General features: G+C 40.8%; 1 long non-coding RNA gene across 1 annotated transcript in view; it reads right to left on the bottom strand.

The window, feature by feature from the left end:
- Nucleotides 1-610: 610 nt before the first annotated feature.
- Nucleotides 611-17,988, bottom strand: part of LOC130097341 (uncharacterized) — a 40,549-nt gene continuing 23,171 nt past the window's right edge. The window contains exon 3 of the long non-coding RNA XR_008808292.1: nucleotides 611-647. This is a non-coding gene — a long non-coding RNA (uncharacterized LOC130097341). The remainder of the gene's footprint in view (nucleotides 648-17,988) is intronic.

Raw genomic sequence — 17,988 nt, 5'->3', positions numbered from 1 at the left:
ATTAACAGCTTTGTCTGTACGCAATGTTTTAATATGAATTCAACGCAAGTCTTTGTACATGGGGCCCCAGATCTTTCACTTTTTGTTCTGTCATTCAATTGTTAATATAGTAAAAATAAGTTTGACAACTGCTATATACAAGGTTGATCATTCAGATGCATTTCTCTATCATTTATCATCCATATATATACTGCTTATTAATTCACATCTACCAAAGCGTCAACAATGAAGAATCAAGAATGGACACCAACCTATTTGTTTCTCAGTATCTTCATGTTTTATTCTGGATGGTTCTGGATCACTCATGTCTTCAATCTCCTCTTTAATAAACTCCATCTTTAACAGTCATACAGATTTCAGCTGCTACTCCTGGAGTTTGTCCTTCTTTTGTAGGATGATGGGAATATTCCCAGTATTTATTGGTGAATTGTTGTGGGAGGGGCTTCACAGCGGGTGTGAACTGTGATCACTGTGTTTTTATCCAATCTGCATTCAAAAAGTACAGAGTCATTATGTTAAACTGCTGCTGAAAAGCCTCTTTGTCTCCAAAAGTTCCTTGTTTTATTGGTGTCAACAGGCTGAAACAAACTACAGCATCATCACCTTTAACTTCAGTTCTTTTCTTTGCACTTTCACTTCCATCGTGTCTGAAACATTATGGTTATGGTTATTTTATTTATAAAGCACTTTAAAACTGCACCTGCAGACCAAAGTGCTGTACAATCAGCAGCATAAAACAAACACATAAAAACAACATGCAACTTACAGCAATCCAGATAATAGCCCAACCTCTCAAAGGCTAAAGACAAGAAATAATTTAACACTGGTTTTAAATACATTTAAAGAAGTGATCTCTCTTAGTTCAAGAGGCAGACTATTCCAAAGCCTCGGACCAGCAACAGCGAAGGCCTGATCACCTTTTAACTTTAAATGAGATCGAGGGACCGAGAGCAATGATTTATTATTTGATCTTAAGGACCTAGGTGCTTAGTGAAGAGCAACAAGCTCAGATACATAAGCAGGAGCTATCCCATGCACTGCTTTAAAAACATACAGCAGAGTTTTATATTTTATCCTGCAATTCACAGGTAGCCACCTGAGAGAAGCTAAAACAGTAAAAATGTGATGACTTTTCTTAGCACCCACCAGCAGCCGTGCCGCCGCATTCTGAACGAACTGCAAGCGTGATATAGTGGTCTGACTGGACCCTACATACAAAACATAACAATAGTCAAGGCGGGACAGAACAAAGGCATTAATAACCTTTTCTAGATCTTTTCTCAACAGAATAGGCTTTAAGCGTGCAATAGTCCTAATCTGGAAAAAGCAACTCTTAACCACGGCATTAATCTGCTTATCAAATTTCAGCTCTGGGTCAAACACAACACCTAAGTTTTTTACTTGGTCATGGCAATAGCCTGACCATGTACCAAAATATGTTGCAATATCAAAGCATCTTCTGGCAGGGCCAAAAAGCATGATCTCAGTTTTACTTTGGTTTAACTGAACCAAATTATGAGTCATCCAGCTCTTAACCTCCTCCAGGCATGCCAACAGTGAGTAAGAACCACAGTTCTTTCCTGATTTCAACGGGAGATAAATTTGTGTATCGTCGGCATACAAATGCAACCAATTGGGATAACCGCTTTATGAGAATCACATGGTCTATAGTATCAAAAGCCGCACTCAAGTCCAATAAAATCAGAGCTGCAAAATTACCTGCATCTCGGATTAAACGAAGGTCATTAAAGACCCACTCCGATGAAAATAATGTTTTTCTAGGTGTTAACATGTTCTTGTGGCATTTTTCTTATGTTAGAGGACATATCTTTAGAAAAATAGGCTCAAAGTTGTATTTCTGAGTATTTTTACATTCAAATGGCTGTGAATCAGTAGCAGACGCAAAAATGCCGTTTGAAATAGACTGGAGTTGTGACGTAGTAACTCCACTGGGCGGGGCCACAAGCTCATACTGTGCTCTATAAGTAAACTTAAATTTAAACTTGATTCTGCAGCACTATGATTTATTCTTTGTGTGATAGCTATGAACACTTCAAAAAGGTTAATCTGACTAAATGTTTGGAGCATGTCCACAAACATATTTATTTACTAACATGTTATTAGGAGTTATTGGCCTGAAATAGTCAATTCAAGAGATTACAAAAACAATAACGTTACCATTCTGATACATCCACTTGTAGACGACTAGATCTATGTACGTCCTCTTGTTCCTCGTCCGAGCTGGCATCTGGCTCAAAACTGTACGGCTGGATAGCTCCAATATTGTTCTCCATTTTTGTTGCACCGGTATTGACAGGTTGGGGATGTAAGCTAGCGGGAGAGACAGAGCTCTCAGCAACGGGCAGGGGGAGGGGCGTCTCTGTGCCAACGGCTCCGCCCACAACGCAGAGGCGAATTTCTAATGAGCTACTGCCGCTCTGCTGAAGCGAAGTCCCAGAAAACGGCACAGGTTTTGTGATTTTGGCTAAAAATGGCATAATCATAATTTAAAGACCACTGGGAATGTTTAAAAATAGCTAAAAAATATGATCGGAGTGGGACTTTAACAACTCTCAAGAGTGCTGATTCCGTACTATAACCTGCCCTAAAACCGGACTGAAATTTATCTAAGATCTCATGTTTACTTAAAAATGACATCAGCTGTGCATAAACCACCTTCTCTAAAACCTTGACAAGCATGGAAGTTTGGAAATAGGCTGATAATTCTTCAATTCAAATGGGTCTAAGTTATGCTTTTTAAGAAGCGGCTGAATAACTGCTTACTTGAGGGCTGTTGGAACAATCCCATTATGAAGACTGCTATTAAAAATAGAGGCAATACTTGGTCCAACAACATCCACCAATTCCTTGAGGAGGCGTAAAGGAGTCACATTGCAATCATCAGATGTACGCTTCAAACTTATAATGATGTCCTTAACTTGTGCCACTGACACCTGCTCAAAGAGGTCAAAACACTTGACACTAGCTGTCAACAACACAGTCTCAACAGGCAATATAGGAAGACTAGATCTAATCTTCACTTTTTCTTTAAAAAAAAATGTTTGAAACCTGTCACATGTTTCCAACGAAGGTGTCAAAGCAGAACAGCCAATTGGTTTTAGCAGTCTATTTATTGTTGCGAAAAGGGATCTAGGTAAATTACATTTCTGTGCAATGACATTAGAGAAATAATTTTGCCTCGCACTTCTCACAGCAGCCTGATAGTCTGAAAAACACTGCCTCATAATTTGAAGAGAAACCTGTATCTTATCCTTTCTCTATTTTCATTCAGCCTTTCTGCATTCATGCCTCAAAGAACGAGTATAATTATTAAGCCAGGGTATTGAATTAATCTTTGGTTTCCTAACTCGCCATGGGGCCACTACATCCAAAATATCTGAGCAAACAGAATTAAAGAGTACCAACAGCTCATCTGGGCCCACATAAAGAGAAGGAGACTTAATCACATTCACAAATGAAGAGGAGATATACCTCAGAGAATTCTACAGCCATTGATGACGTAATGAGGCGAGAACAAATCACATCTGTCTGAGGCAAAATTGGTTTGCATGGCTGTCACGGCCGGCTCTAAGCCGCGACAAATGAGGGAGGCAACGATAAGCTACATAATTAACGCAAAACACAATAAACACGTTCCAATAACACAGGCCTGTAAACATAACTTCCCAACTAAAACTAATACATAAAGCAAGCAAGCAAACAAATAAAACAACAACAACCCAAACTAACAAAAAACCAGAGGGTAACCGAAGCCACCCCAAGTCAGAGAACCATTACCTTTTATAACCCTCTGCAGGTGTTTCACATTAATTACCTCAGTAGGACGGGCCTAGAGGCACGTCACACACCCCCCCCCCCTTAAAAAATAAACCCACATACAAACAAAACAAAACACTTCCAACAGGGTACATCCCAGCCTCCTAACTAACATCACAAACTTCCTAAAGCCTATCTAGTCTTCAGTGGCTTGCCGAGCTCGGGGCGACTTTAAACACTGAACTCAGCATCCTCAACAATCCCATAACCAGGACTGCCGAAGAACACTGAAGCGTACCCCCACTCAGGATTACCACCCAAAACAAAAAACAACCCCCCCCATAACTAATCTGGGATGTACACACACAAAACAAAAATTAACAAAACAATAAATTATTAGACTACAGAACTCCCGAATAACACCGATGTCACAGCATCTTCCAGAATCCAATCATCTCCTCCCACCATAATACTCATCGACCTCGGTACCTAAGAGACAAGCTTGAGAGAGAGAAACAGAAAACCAGAAAACATCGTGGCAACACATCATACTCGTGACAGAGCATCCGCAATCACGTTTTCTGTACCCTTGATGTGTCCTGTATCAAGATGATACCCTTGTAAAAAGATACACCATCTCATGAGTCGCTGGTTTGGGTTCTGCAAAGAATGAAGGAATGTTAGAGGATTGTGATCTGTAAAAACCACCAATGGCCCTCCCCCTGAACCTACATAAACCTCAAAATGGATAAGTGACCAAATTAGAGCTAATGCTTCTTTCTCAATAACGGAATAGTTAAGTTGATAAGCATTAAACTTTTTAGAGAAGTACCCCACTGCACAGTCTACCCCATCTTCTGAGGTCTGCAGTAAAACAGCTCCAGCTCCCACATTACTAGCGTCAACTTGCAATTTAAAAGGTTTATCCAGTCTAGGTGCAACCAAAATTGGAGACACAGTGAGAAGAGACTCAACATCCTCAAATGCTCTCTGACACACAGAGGTCCACTCAAATTTGATTTTATCTCGAAGCAGGTTGGTAAGAGGAGCTGCCACAGTAGAAAAATTCTGACAGAATCCCCTATAAAACCCAACCATCCCAAGAAACCTCATTAATTCCTTTTTAGTTGTAGGGGTCGAAAATTGATCAATTGCTGCCACTTTAGCTCGAACAGGACATACATGACCCTGACCTACAACTTTTCCAAGGTAGATTACAGTGGCCTTAGCAAATTCACATTTGCTCAAATTAACAGTGAGGTTAGCCGCAACCAGACGATCTAACAATGCTCTAATCCGACTTAGATGTTCTAAACTACATCGTCTAAGTAAACTGCACAACCTTCCAAGCCAGAGATAACTCGATTCATTAATCGTTGAAACGTAGCTGGAGCGTTTCTCAGGCCAAAACTCATAACCTTATAGGAAAATAGACCTGACGGAGTAACAAATGCAGAGATCTCTTGGGCTCTAGCTGTTAGAGGAACCTGCCAATAACCCTTTAGCAAATCAAATTTGCTAACATAAGTAGCAGACCCAACTTGGTCAATGCAATCTTCGATTCGTGGCAAAGGGAAGGAATCAGGTTTAGCTAGTGCATTTACCTTCCTGTAGTCTGTACAAAATCTATGAGAGCCGTTGGCTTTTCTAACCAGAATACACGGAGACGCCCAGCTGGAATAAGAAGGCTCCGCTAACCCATTTTTCAACAAGTATTCAACCTCAGCCTATAGGTGTCGCTTTTTCTCCAACGGAACACGGTAATAGTGCTGATGAACGGGTTTTGCGTCCCCCACATCAATATCATGATCAATTAACTTTGTCTGTGTGGGAGTATCTGAAAACAGAGACACGTACTCATTTATTAAATCTGACACATCAGAATATTGAACATCAGGGAGATGCTTCAACATCACCCCCAAATTCTCAAGGGCTTCTGTGTTTTTAAAACAGCCTTGTGTGACTGATTCACCCGGATCCAGACCCTCATCATCGGAAACAGGCCTCGCAGGAACACCTCTTAAAGATGTTTCCACCCCTGCGTCAACCAAAAGCACAGGCTTCACTTGGGATCCTTCTGGATTTTCAAAAGGCAAAAGAGAATTAGCAGCCTCCTGGGTAGCATCTTCAACAGTATCACGCACATAATAAGGTTTCAACAAATTCACATGGCAAACACGTGCCTTCTTCCTCCTATCAGGAGTTTCAATCAAATAGTTCAACTCTGAAACCTGACGTAACACAGTATAAGGGTCTACAAATTTTGCCTGAAAAGGAGAACCCACAACTGGCACCAAAGCAAGCACCTGATCCCCAGACTGAAAAACTCGAACCTCTGCATGACGATCAAATAACCGCTTCATTCTATCTTGTGAATGCCCCAGATTCGCTTTTGCCTGTGCACAAGATTCATACAATCTCCTACAAAAATCACTTACATAGTTCAACAAATTTTTTGGTGGATTAACATCCTTCAAATCCTCAGACAAAAGTGACATTGGACTACGCACAGAATGCCCAAATACAAGCTCATTTGGACTAAACCCTGTGCTTTCCTGTGAAGCTTCCCTAGCGGACATAAGAAGCCAGGGCAAACTGTCCTCCCAATCACCCTTCATGTGCGTGCAATAAGATCTTAAAGGTCCCGTATTATGCCCCTTTTCACAAGATGTAAAATAAGTCTCTGATGTCCCCAGAATGTGTATGTGAAGTTTTAGCTCAAAATACCCAACAGATAATTTTTTACAGCATGTTTAAATTGTCATTTTTTGGGGCTCAGAAAAACGCGCTGTTTTAGTGTGTGCCCTTTAAATGCAAATAAGCTGCTGCTGCCGGCACAGGGGGCGGAGCTTCATGAGCTCGCGCTCAGTCTCTCAGGACAATTTCATCTCACGGAATGATGATAATATCAGAAACTCTCAGTAACGGTGTTCATTTCGAGTCGGACAATAATGCCTACAGAGTCAGAGTGCTGTATAGAGATGGAACAGGTATAGTTTAGTAGTTTAATTACGGTTATTATAACGTATTTGTCATCTGCTTGTATGTATCCATTATTCATTAATAGCCTACAAGTCTGCTGTTTCGGACCAGGTCCGAATGATGATCAAACATATACTGATGAGTTTAATAAAGTTTATTGTACATCACACAAAAGATGAAGCGTCAGTTTTACTTCAGAAAATCACCGTAAGAGCTGAGTAAACACAGTAAGTTATAAGAAGTGCGCAAGTTGAGGGAGTTGAGGGAGCATTCCTGTGGGCGGACGTTAGTCAAAAACCTGTTCTACTGACGTCATTAAAGAAGGAAGTAGAGGGATGTAGTCCAAACGGGCCGTTCGATGTAGGCGACTTCTGTTAAATAAAATATCTCGCTTGGCATTGAACTTTGAGCTTTATAATTTTACAGATATTATTTATACTCTAACAACAACATTACACACTAACTAAAGTGTGAAACATGGGATCACGAAGAACGGGACCTTTAAAAGAGACTTCAGTGTCTGATGGAAGCGTTCTAGCGCCCCTGACTTTGAGCATGGTAAGCGCTAGCCTTCTGATGTTTAACACGCAACTGTTTTAATATTTGAGCAAATATCTTCGAAGTAAAATTCGATCCTTGGTCTGTTTGTATGACTTTAGGAATTCCAAACAGAGCAATGAATTGCGTTAAGGCTTTTAACACGGTTTTTGTAGTAATGGAGCGTAACGAATAGGCTGTTGGAAACCTAGTTGTTTGACACATTATCGTGAGCAAATATTTACTACCTGCTTTAGACTTAGGTAATGGGCCCACACAATCCACAATTAAATATTCAAATGGTTGGTTTACCACTGGAACAGGAAAGAGTGGTGCTGGTCTCAGAGTCTGATTTGGTTTTCCCGTCAACTGACAAGTATGGCATGTTTTAATGTATGCAGACACGTCCCGTTTAAGCTTGGGCCAAAAAAAACTTCTCAAAATTAATTGATACGTTTTTTTTACTCCCAGATGTCCTGAAGTATCATGAGCTGTTTTCAAAACAAGATCACGGAGATTTTTTGGAACAACAATCTGAACAATTGGGTCTCCTACAAAATCTTTACCATGGGGCACCCACTTCCTGACTAATATTTCTCCATCCAGATAATACCCTGAAGGTGTATCTTGCAGTACATCTGGAGACAGAAGTCTGTCAAACAAGACAACAAGCGAGGCATCTGCCTGTTGTTCTTTCACCAATTCACTACGTGAGATAGTCAAAACTGTTGGTATCTTTGTCATTGTCTTACCATCTCTTTCAACATCTGACTGAGTCACAGATAAAGATTTACTCCCAGCACGGGTTACAACAGAAGAAACAAATACTTCTGCAAAACTCTGGGCATTTTCATCTGACCCCTCTGAAACCAATAAAGAGGGAGACACTATCAAAGCTGGCGGACCAACGGACCACACTCTACTTCCAGCTAAATTGTTTCCAAGAATAATGTCTACACCTACAACTGGTAAACAGGGGCGTACGCCAAGTGTTACCTCTCCTTGCACCAAATCTGAAACCATCATCACTTTATGTAGAGGAATGGATACTACATTTAACCCTATTCCTCTAATCAAAACATTATTTCCAGTATACGATTCACTGGAAAAAGACAGGACGTTTTCAGAAATAAACGATTCCGTTGCATCTGTGTCTCTGAGTATCTTTAGTTTATTCTCTTTAGAGCCTACTAGTGAGACATAACCTTCTGTAATAAAAGGTGAAAAACCAGAATTCAAGGTTTCACAATCATTTTCAATAGCTAGTTCGAACGATGATTGAATAGATGTTACCAATCCTACTGATTTTGCTCCCAAAACAGCATTTTGGGGCCTTCTATTCCCTGATAAATATTGAGCTTTTGCTTTTAGCATCGGACATTCATTTTTCCAATGCCCTTTAGCCTGGCAGTAATAGCATACATCCACTAATTCACATTCCCCAGGTGAACGCAATGATCTACCTCTAAAGATATCAGGATTTTCCCTACTCTTATCATGTACAGACCAATCAGGATCTCGTCTAATTTCTCTGAATGCCCTTTGTCCAAACTGATTTTTGTGAATTAGAGCATATTCATCAGCAAGGACCGCAGCATCATACGCTGTATGAGCTTTAGTCTCAGTTACATAAGTAGCAACACGAGGTGGCACTGAATTTTTAAACTGCTCTAACAATACTAGCCCTTTCAGATCACTTAAAGTTTTGACATCAGAAGCAGAACACCAGCGATTAAAATGAGTTTGAATTTCTCTCACAAATTCCACATGCGTTTGTCTTTCAGATTTTTGCCAACCTCTAAATCGCTGTCTATATGCCTCTGGTACCAATTCATAAGCTTTCAAAACAGCTGACTTAACACTAGGGGTGACCCCGAATAGTCGAAGATTCGATGCTTCGATAGGAGGAGCCTGATTCGACTACCAATCTCACGGTCGAATCTTCGCAGATGTGTTATTAAACGAGGATTATGTCATTTTGGCTATATGAGTGTGCTCAATGTCTGATTTCACATAGAACTACTGGTTTTCTGTCAATACGTTAATATACAGCCTATTATGATAATGCTGTCAATAAAAATGTGCAAAGAAAGAAGCTTTTAATAAATATTTTTTAACGTGCGTGCCGTGCAGCGTGAATAAATCCAAACACCCCGTGACAGATTTAAGTTTCACTTTCGATCCGTGACCGACAGAGGAGCGTCTTGTCGGCAGGGATTTAAATCTTTAAAAATGTTTGGGATAAGAAAATCTAAAGATGCACACCGTCAGAAAGGATATTCTCTCCAAGGCTGGATTTAGCATCAGGAAAACCATGATCGCACTTCTGCCGGCCAACGTTAACAGGCTGGTTTTCCTCGGGACGTTCTAAAACGCTTAACGTCAAAAAAGCTTTTAAAACGCTTAAATGGCCCTTTTACGTGCTTATGTACACAGTAGGCTACACACCTTAAGAAACCATTCTATGTGCAGATAAGCAGATGAACCCAGAATATGAACGCAACGCGTTTCTCAGATAGAAAGTCACGTAAAGCTTTTTCTTTAACGGTTTTCTATGGGAGGAAAATGCTTAACGTAGCCTATAATAAAACGCGTTGCGTTCATATTCTGGGCTCATCTGCTTTTCTGTAGGCTATATAGTATGCTGTATTAATAAGGTGTGTACAGAATTTGATCTTTTAATATAACAGTTTTAGGACAAAGCCGTTAAGCGTTTTTCACGTTAAGCGTTTTTAGAATGTATTTTATCCGCGCAAACAATGTGAAAAGACTCAAACGGACACAGGCCGAGTGAAAGACTGGATTTAGTTTCTCGATCAGGTATGGGTACAAGTGATTCAAAACATTTCAGCCGGTTCTAATTTGATTTTTGGATACTGTGAACACGTTTAGCTAAAAAGACTGCCGCTCCAGTTTTGCGTTTATTGTTGTTTCTGCAGTTAAAAAGACAAAGTTGACAATCCTGGCCATACTTTCGTTATTTTAATAATTTCTTTATTTTTATTTTATTAATTGATCACTCAGGGTGATCTAATTTAACTATTTGTGACTTGTGTTTTTAATATTTGTTCCCCTGCACTTTAGGCATTTTGCGCATTTGTTCTGCTTCTTGTGACTTGATTCTGACTTATTTCGTTTTGTATTTTTATTTATTATAAATGTATATTGTGATCTTAATTGTTGATTATGTTTCAGTGCATCGATGTTGCGCTGTAGGCCTACTTAGAGCATGCTCGTACAGGCAATTCAGCCGATTTAATTTGATTTGCATGTGAAATGCAAATCCTATCTGCAGTGTGGCCTTTCTGCAGTTATTTATGTTATTTCTTAGTTTTATTGATCCAAAATGTTTTTTTACATTTTCTTCTATATCTTTGTGTGATGTTCTGTACATTGCGGCTTTAAAATGTTAAAGCCCCGCCCCGCCCCGCCCCGCCGCCTCCCCAACACCACACACATGATTCGACTATTAGTCGACTATAGGCAGGACTTGACGAATCTGATTCGACTATGAAAATCCTTAGTCGGGGACACCCCTACTTAACACATTCATATTTTTCCGAGTCCTGAATGCTTAACGAAGAAAAAAATCTCCTGAGCTCTTCCCGTGAAAACGCATTGCAATAACAAAACACGCTCTGAATCGGACCAACCTCTAGTACCAGCTACTCGCTCAAACAGTGAAAAAAAAAGGTATCAATTTCCCTTTCATCAAATTTAGGCACAAGTTTCAAGTTTGTGACCACATCAAAATCAAACAAGTCATGCTCACTACCCTCAACAGACAATCTTCGGGCTTCTCTAGAACCTTTTCCAGCATTTATCAAATCCAACTTATAACGCTCAAGCTCCAATCTCTTCCTTTCAATATCATGTCTTGCTTCAATTTTTTGCTGCTCGATCTTTTCCTTAGACTTCATTTATATCAGAAGTAAATCCTTTTGTTGCTCATAAGTCAAAGACATTCTGCTAGCCTGAACAGTAGACACTGTCTTTTCATCTTCAAGTACATTCTGTTCTACCAAAGCAGATATCAAGATCGATTTTAAACTTTCCTTTAACCGTTTGTCAGCAACAGAAAGCTCAACATTATAATGATTCGCAAGCGCTAACAATTGATCCTTCGGAAACTCATTTAAAAGTTCTTCTGACGGATTACGAATAAATTCATCAATAGTGGAAGTCATTTTTGTCAGCAACAGAAAAACTAAGAAACTAACAAACAAAAAAACTAAGATTACGAACGAACACCGAATATTGTATATTTTCATACATTCAATCAGTAGCCTAGACTATTCAATTCATAAACTTACCGCATTCGTTTCCTGATAGCCCACTCTAATCAGCACGTAGCGGCAATTATAGTCATTTACACAGTGTTTCCCAAATTCAAACTACAAACAAAATCATATACTTTACGTCCTAACCAATTGTTACTCGAAGCCTCCCAAACAAACTAAACAGCGCATGCTGAACACTCGCTCACGGAGTCGGAGATAATGACAACCAGGTGTTCTCAATCTCCACGAATGGCTGGACGAGCCCCCATATTTGTCACGGCCGGCTCTAAGCCGCGACAAATGAGGGAGGCAACGAGAACAAAAGCCAGTCAAAGAGATTTTATTTACAATAAAGAATAAGCTACATAATTAACGCAAAACACAATAAACACGTTCCAATAACACAGGCCTGTAAACATAACTTCCCAACTAAAACTAATACATAAAGCAAGCAAGCAAACAAATAAAACAACAACAACCCAAACTAACAAAAAACCAGAGGGTAACCGAAGCCACCCCAAGTCAGAGAACCATTACCTTTTATAACCCTCTGCAGGTGTTTCACATTAATTACCTCAGTAGGACGGGCCTAGAGGCACGTCACATGGCAAACAGGCATTAAAAATAACAGGCATATGATCAGACAAAACATCATTACAAACATCAATATTACAAATTGGAAGCCCCAGAGACAAGACCAAATCCAAGATATGGCCTTGTTCATGGGTAGGACTTGAAACAGACTATGAAATTAAAAGAGTCTACCAATTGTATGAACTCAGAGACCATATGCTTATTCGGACAGCACACATGAATATTAAAATCCCCAAGAATTAAAATATCACAACGGGGCACAATATGAGATAAAAACTGCTGAATAAAATCTTTGTTGTACCTCGGAGGTCTATATACCAAAACACATAAAACAGCTTTCCAAGCATCACACATCATAACTTGGGCCTCAAAGCTCTGATAATTCGCCATTGACAAAAGACGGCATTTAAATCTCCTCTTAAAAACACAAGCAAGTCCACCACCCCGGCCAGAAGCTCTAGGGGTGCTAAAAAAATTAACAGTCATCTGGAGAAAGTTCAATCAGAGAATGCATTTCACCGACATTAAGCCAGGTTTCAGAAACAGAAAATCCCGATTATGTTGTGTAAAAAAGTCATTTAAAACAAACGTTTTGTTTGAGAGTGATCTTGCAGTTACCAGTGCCATTTTAACTGTAGTTCCATCCGAGACCACAGCCGACTCGATATAACGCAGATTGTTACTATTTACTCCTCTCGAGCGTCGCTGAGCCACAATCCGCGAGCGTTGCTGAGCCACAATCCGCGAGGATGGTATCCAAGAAACCGGACAAACTGGACGCAAACAGGGAAGTGTCTCGATCGAATCTCTCTCGCACTGCTCGCTGCACATCTCATCAAAAATCTTAGTCGAGAGCGCACGCGCATCGTATCGTACGCAACACACATAGTGCCACCTGTTGATGACTCCAGGGAAGTACAGCTAATCTCTGTTTTTTTTTTCCTGTCTATATAATTATAATGACAATGAAATACAAGGCTTTAACATACAAGGAGAAAATCAAAATTTAAGGGTATTTACCACCCGGTTACATCCTCCTCTGCTATAAGTCAGCGTCCTCGATGACTCGTTTAATCACCTATTTCGGCATTCATGACACCCTGCAATGCCTTCTCAAACAATGCAGTGCCAATACTTGAGACACCATATCCATGCTGACACTCACTGCATTACAAGCGGACCTGGGTGCATGAAAAGGATTAGTGTGAACACCCGCAGTTGCTCGCTTGCTTCTGCACACAGCTGGAACTACGCCTAGGAGTGGGCAAGGCACCTGGCACTCAGACCTGTGAACCCTTTTCGATGGCCCTCCCTCTGTCCATCACTCTGTCCCCTTTAAATCTTTCAGAAAATGATGTAAGTGTATCGAATTATATCGAATCGTATCGTTGGCTGAATATCGTGATATATATCGTATCGTGAGCTGAATATCGTGTATCGTATCGTATCGTGAGATTAGTGTATCGCTACAGCCCTCGCTGACACTTCTTTACCCATTCCTCCACATCCTCATACATAACAGCCCAAAAACACCTCTGCTTCAACAACCCCATGGTCCGCTCAATGCCCTGGTGCCCCATATCGCTGTGCATGCTCTGTAGCACTTGTTGCTTTAAACAACCCGGCAACAACAATTGCCAGCAGCTCTCTTCAGAAGGTCCATCTACTACTCGATACAGCAACCTATTCCATTCTCTTACGAGGCTCCACTGCTTCAGAAGGCACTTCACAGACCTGGACAAAGACCAGGTTTCAGGTTTCAAGGCTGTACCTCGACTAAAAACACTGCAAATCGCTACACACTCATCCCAATCAACGTCAGGATAAGATTCAGGCTCCCCTGCAAACTCCTGCCTAGACAGAGCATCAGCTGCAGTGTTACACTTGCCTGGCCTGTACTTCACCTCAAAGTTGAAGACAGACAGCTGAGCTACCCATCTCTACTCGATCACTCCTAACTTAGCAGTTTGCAAGTGACAAAGCGGATAATTATCCGTTATCACCTCAAACCAAGACCCAAGTAAATAGCCGCAAAACTTCTCGACTACTGCCCACTTAAGGGCCAGTAGTTCGAGCTTCATGCTACTGTAATTGCGATCGTTCCTCTCTGCGTATGCAATGAATTCATTGTGTATGCAATGATTGCGTATGCAATGACCCTCTTCTTGTCATCCTGTATCTGGTACAGAATGGCCTCTAAGCCTGGTCAAGACAATCTCCTGAACTCCAAACTGAATGTCAGAATGGGAAAGAAAGGTGATTTAAAGGGGTCATATAATGATAGATGCACTTTTACAAGTTGATACTGAAATGTGTGTTGGCAGTGCCTGTACACAACCATCATAAAATGATAAAAATCCATCCAGTGTTTTTGTTTTAATCTCCTTAGTTTTCCCTTGCCTCAAATCGAGCCGTTCGACCGTGTGATGTCACACGGTCGGACGCCCCTCCCACGATTGTTGATTGACAGCAGCGTTTCAACACAGACACGCCCTCGCTCGTGAGCGAGCTTTCAATCATAGTCCGCGCGGACCGGCAAGGTCATTATTGATGATATGCTGGAGCACTGTCTATGAGCAGAATGGCGTCCAAGCGATTGTGGTGTTCTGTTCTTGGGTGTAATAACGAACACAGTCATTTTAATGTTCCTGAATCCGAACCGCTGAGGACACAGTGGCGAGTTTAGATTTCGAAGGGAATATTCCCCACGAGCAACGTCAATGCTTTCATGTTCCCGTGAATCATTTCTCACCAGACTGCTTTATAAAGGAGTAGAAAGCTGGTTTTGCTAAGAAGCTGCTTCTGAATAAAGGATCGGTACGAACTATTCGTGTTCCTGCTGAACCTCCAGAAGAACTGAAGTGAGTGTAACGTTTTATTAACATTTATATTTATTAATATTTATATTAATATTTGTAAATCGCTTGCACGCTTCACGATGAATGCGGCTAAGGTTTACACTCAGGGTATATTACGGCATGTTTTCTATGTAAGACATTCTCAATATAATTCATAATCCCACGTTTATAATGAACAACGCGTTATGGTTATTGTGTTATTGTGTTACAAACGGTGTACGCACAGAACAGAGAGGCGGGGTGAGCGAAGCTCATTATCATTTAAAGGCATATGCACTGAAACGGGGTGCTGAAAACAGAGCTGTTTTTGACCAGGTAAAATAAGTGTTTTCTTACAATACTAATGAGAATTTTTAATTAAAGTATATTACAAACTTTTAATTTAGACCCTCGCTGTCCGGAGCCCAACTGTATCTCTGCTGGACCCAGTGCAAAAATGGCATTATATGACCCCTTTAAGTAATTTTGAGCGTGGCATGGTTGTTGGTGCCAGATGGGCCAGTCTGAGTATTTAACAATCTGCTCAGTTACTGGGATTTTCACACACAACAATTTCTAGGGTTTACAAAGAATGGTGTGAAAAGGGAAAAACATCCAGTATGCGGCAGTCCTGTGGGCGAAAATGCCTTGTTGATGCTAGAGGTCAGAGGAGAATGGGCCGACTGATTCAAGCTGATAGAAGAGCAACTTTGACTGAAATAGCCACTCGTTACAACCGAGGTATGCAGCAAAGCATTTGTGAAGCCACAACACGCACAACCTTGAGGCGGATGGGCTACAACAGCAGAAGACCCCACCAGGTACCACTCATCTCCACTACAAATAGGAAAAAGAGGCTACAATTTGCAAGAGCTCACTAAAATTGGACAGTTGAAGACTGGAAAAATGTTGCCTGGTCTGATGAGTCTCAATTTCTGTTGAGACATTCAGATGGTAGAGTCAGAATTTGGCGTAAACAGAATGGATCCATCATGCCTTGTTACCACTGTGCAGACTGGTGGTGGTGGTGAAATGGTGTGGGGGATGTTTTCTTGGCACACTTTAGGCCACATAGTGCCAATTGGGCACCGTTTAAATGCCACGGCCTACCTGAGCATTGTTTCTGACCATGTTCATCTCTTTATGACCACTAGGGCTGTCACTTTTTATTCGATATTCGAATATGCATTCGAACATGACATGAAATATCCGTAATCGAATTATAAATAAAATAACCGTTTTTTAGAGTGCCATGTTTAGCGCATTTTTTTACAGTCTATGAGACCGTTTGTTTTTTATTTTATTGTTTGCCATCTCATCCAGTACGTTAGCGGGCACTCTAAACGTATTGTAGCGTAAGCTCATGACTAAATCAAGCGAATAATAGCAGCCACCCTGTTTTGAAAATGGAAGATAACACACAGAACGGCCAGCCTGAGATGACAATTACGACCCCAACTCATCTAAAAAGTAGTGTCTGGAAATATTTTGGGTTCTACACCGTAGATACCACTTCTCTCAACATTGACGCGCAAATACCCGTGTCGTGTTTTCCAGGCTCGTGTGCGCGCTTCAAGCGCGTGTTCTCCACCGCGGGGAACATCGTCAATAAAAAGAGAGCCGCTCTTGATCCAGATACAGTTGATAAATTGGTGTTTCTAGCAAACATTAAGAAATGAATTAGGCTAGGCTATAGGCCTTATTCCTGCTGCTGTTTAAGTTGTCACGTTATTATTGTTTGTGCCATGCTGTTCCGCTTCTGTTTTTTGACTGTGGCCCAGAGAGCACTGAACTAGTCAACACAACGAGATTTGAAGCTAAAATGCCTCCAAAGAAGAATGAAGAGATCGAAGAAATAAAGAAATCGCTTGATTTTCTGTCTGAGGAGATTTCGACTGTCTCTAAGCAGCAGAAAACGATCATTGATTTGATGAGCGAAATTAAAGATCTGAAAAAAACAAAATGAGGAGAAGGACAAGCGGATCGCCAGCCTGGAGGGCCGTGTGGCCGACATGGAGCAGCATTCCCGCATGAACGACATTGTTGTCAGCGGATTGGAGATCAGGCCCCGTTCTTACGCCAGGGCGGTGACAACGACAGGCAGTGGGGAGCTCATCGAGGCAGACATGGACTCAGTGGAGCAACAGGTGACTGCTTTTTTTCACAGCAAAGGCTTATCAATATCCAACACCGATATTGAGGCTTGTCATCCTTTACCCAGGAAAAACAAAAACGACAAGCCTGCAATAATAATTCGATTCACGAACAGAAAAAGCAAAATTTCTTTGCTCAGGCAAGGGAAAAAGCTTAGAGGGACTGATGTTTATGTGAACGAGCACCTGACGGAAAAAAATGCAGACATAGCCAGAAAGGCACGCTTCCTAAGGAAGCAGGGGAAAATCCAGTCAACCTGGACAACTAACTGCAAGGTGTTCATTAAACTTACCGGGTCACCTGAGGAAGCAAGAGTACTGTCTGTTAGATTCATTGAGGAACTGGACAAGTACCTGTGAATCATGATCATGTAACTTGTATCAATGTGTGGGACTGATTTGAATTATAATGGCTATGGACTCTTTTGAAGAGCTTGACTGTTTAAACTTAACAACAGTTGGAAATGAGAGTGACAATGATGAGAGGGATGGTTGGAACTTAAACACTTTCAAATTCACTGATCATAATCTACATGGTTTTGAACAAGATATTGACCCTGAAAACAATTTTCTTAACAACATAAACAACAACTGTTGTTATTACTCTGATGATCAATTCAACATGAACATAAAATCTGATTATGGATTGTCAATTATTCATTTTAATAGTAGAAGCTTATATGCAAATTTTCTTTACATCAAGGATTACTTGAGTCATTTAAACAACCCATTCCAGGTGATAGCCATATCTGAGACCTGGCTTACTTCCGAGAAGGGTGCTGATTATGAGTTAAATGGATATGAATTGAATTATGTTAATAGAGAGAA

The sequence above is a fragment of the Rhinichthys klamathensis genome, unplaced genomic scaffold, assembly GCF_029890125.1.
Source record: "Rhinichthys klamathensis goyatoka isolate OS25496 unplaced genomic scaffold, OSU_Roscu_1.1 h1tg000216l_1, whole genome shotgun sequence".
NCBI classification, from domain to species: domain Eukaryota; kingdom Metazoa; phylum Chordata; class Actinopteri; order Cypriniformes; family Leuciscidae; genus Rhinichthys; species Rhinichthys klamathensis.
The sequence above is the reverse complement of the archived record's forward strand: the minus strand, read 5'-3'. Positions and strand labels throughout refer to the sequence as shown.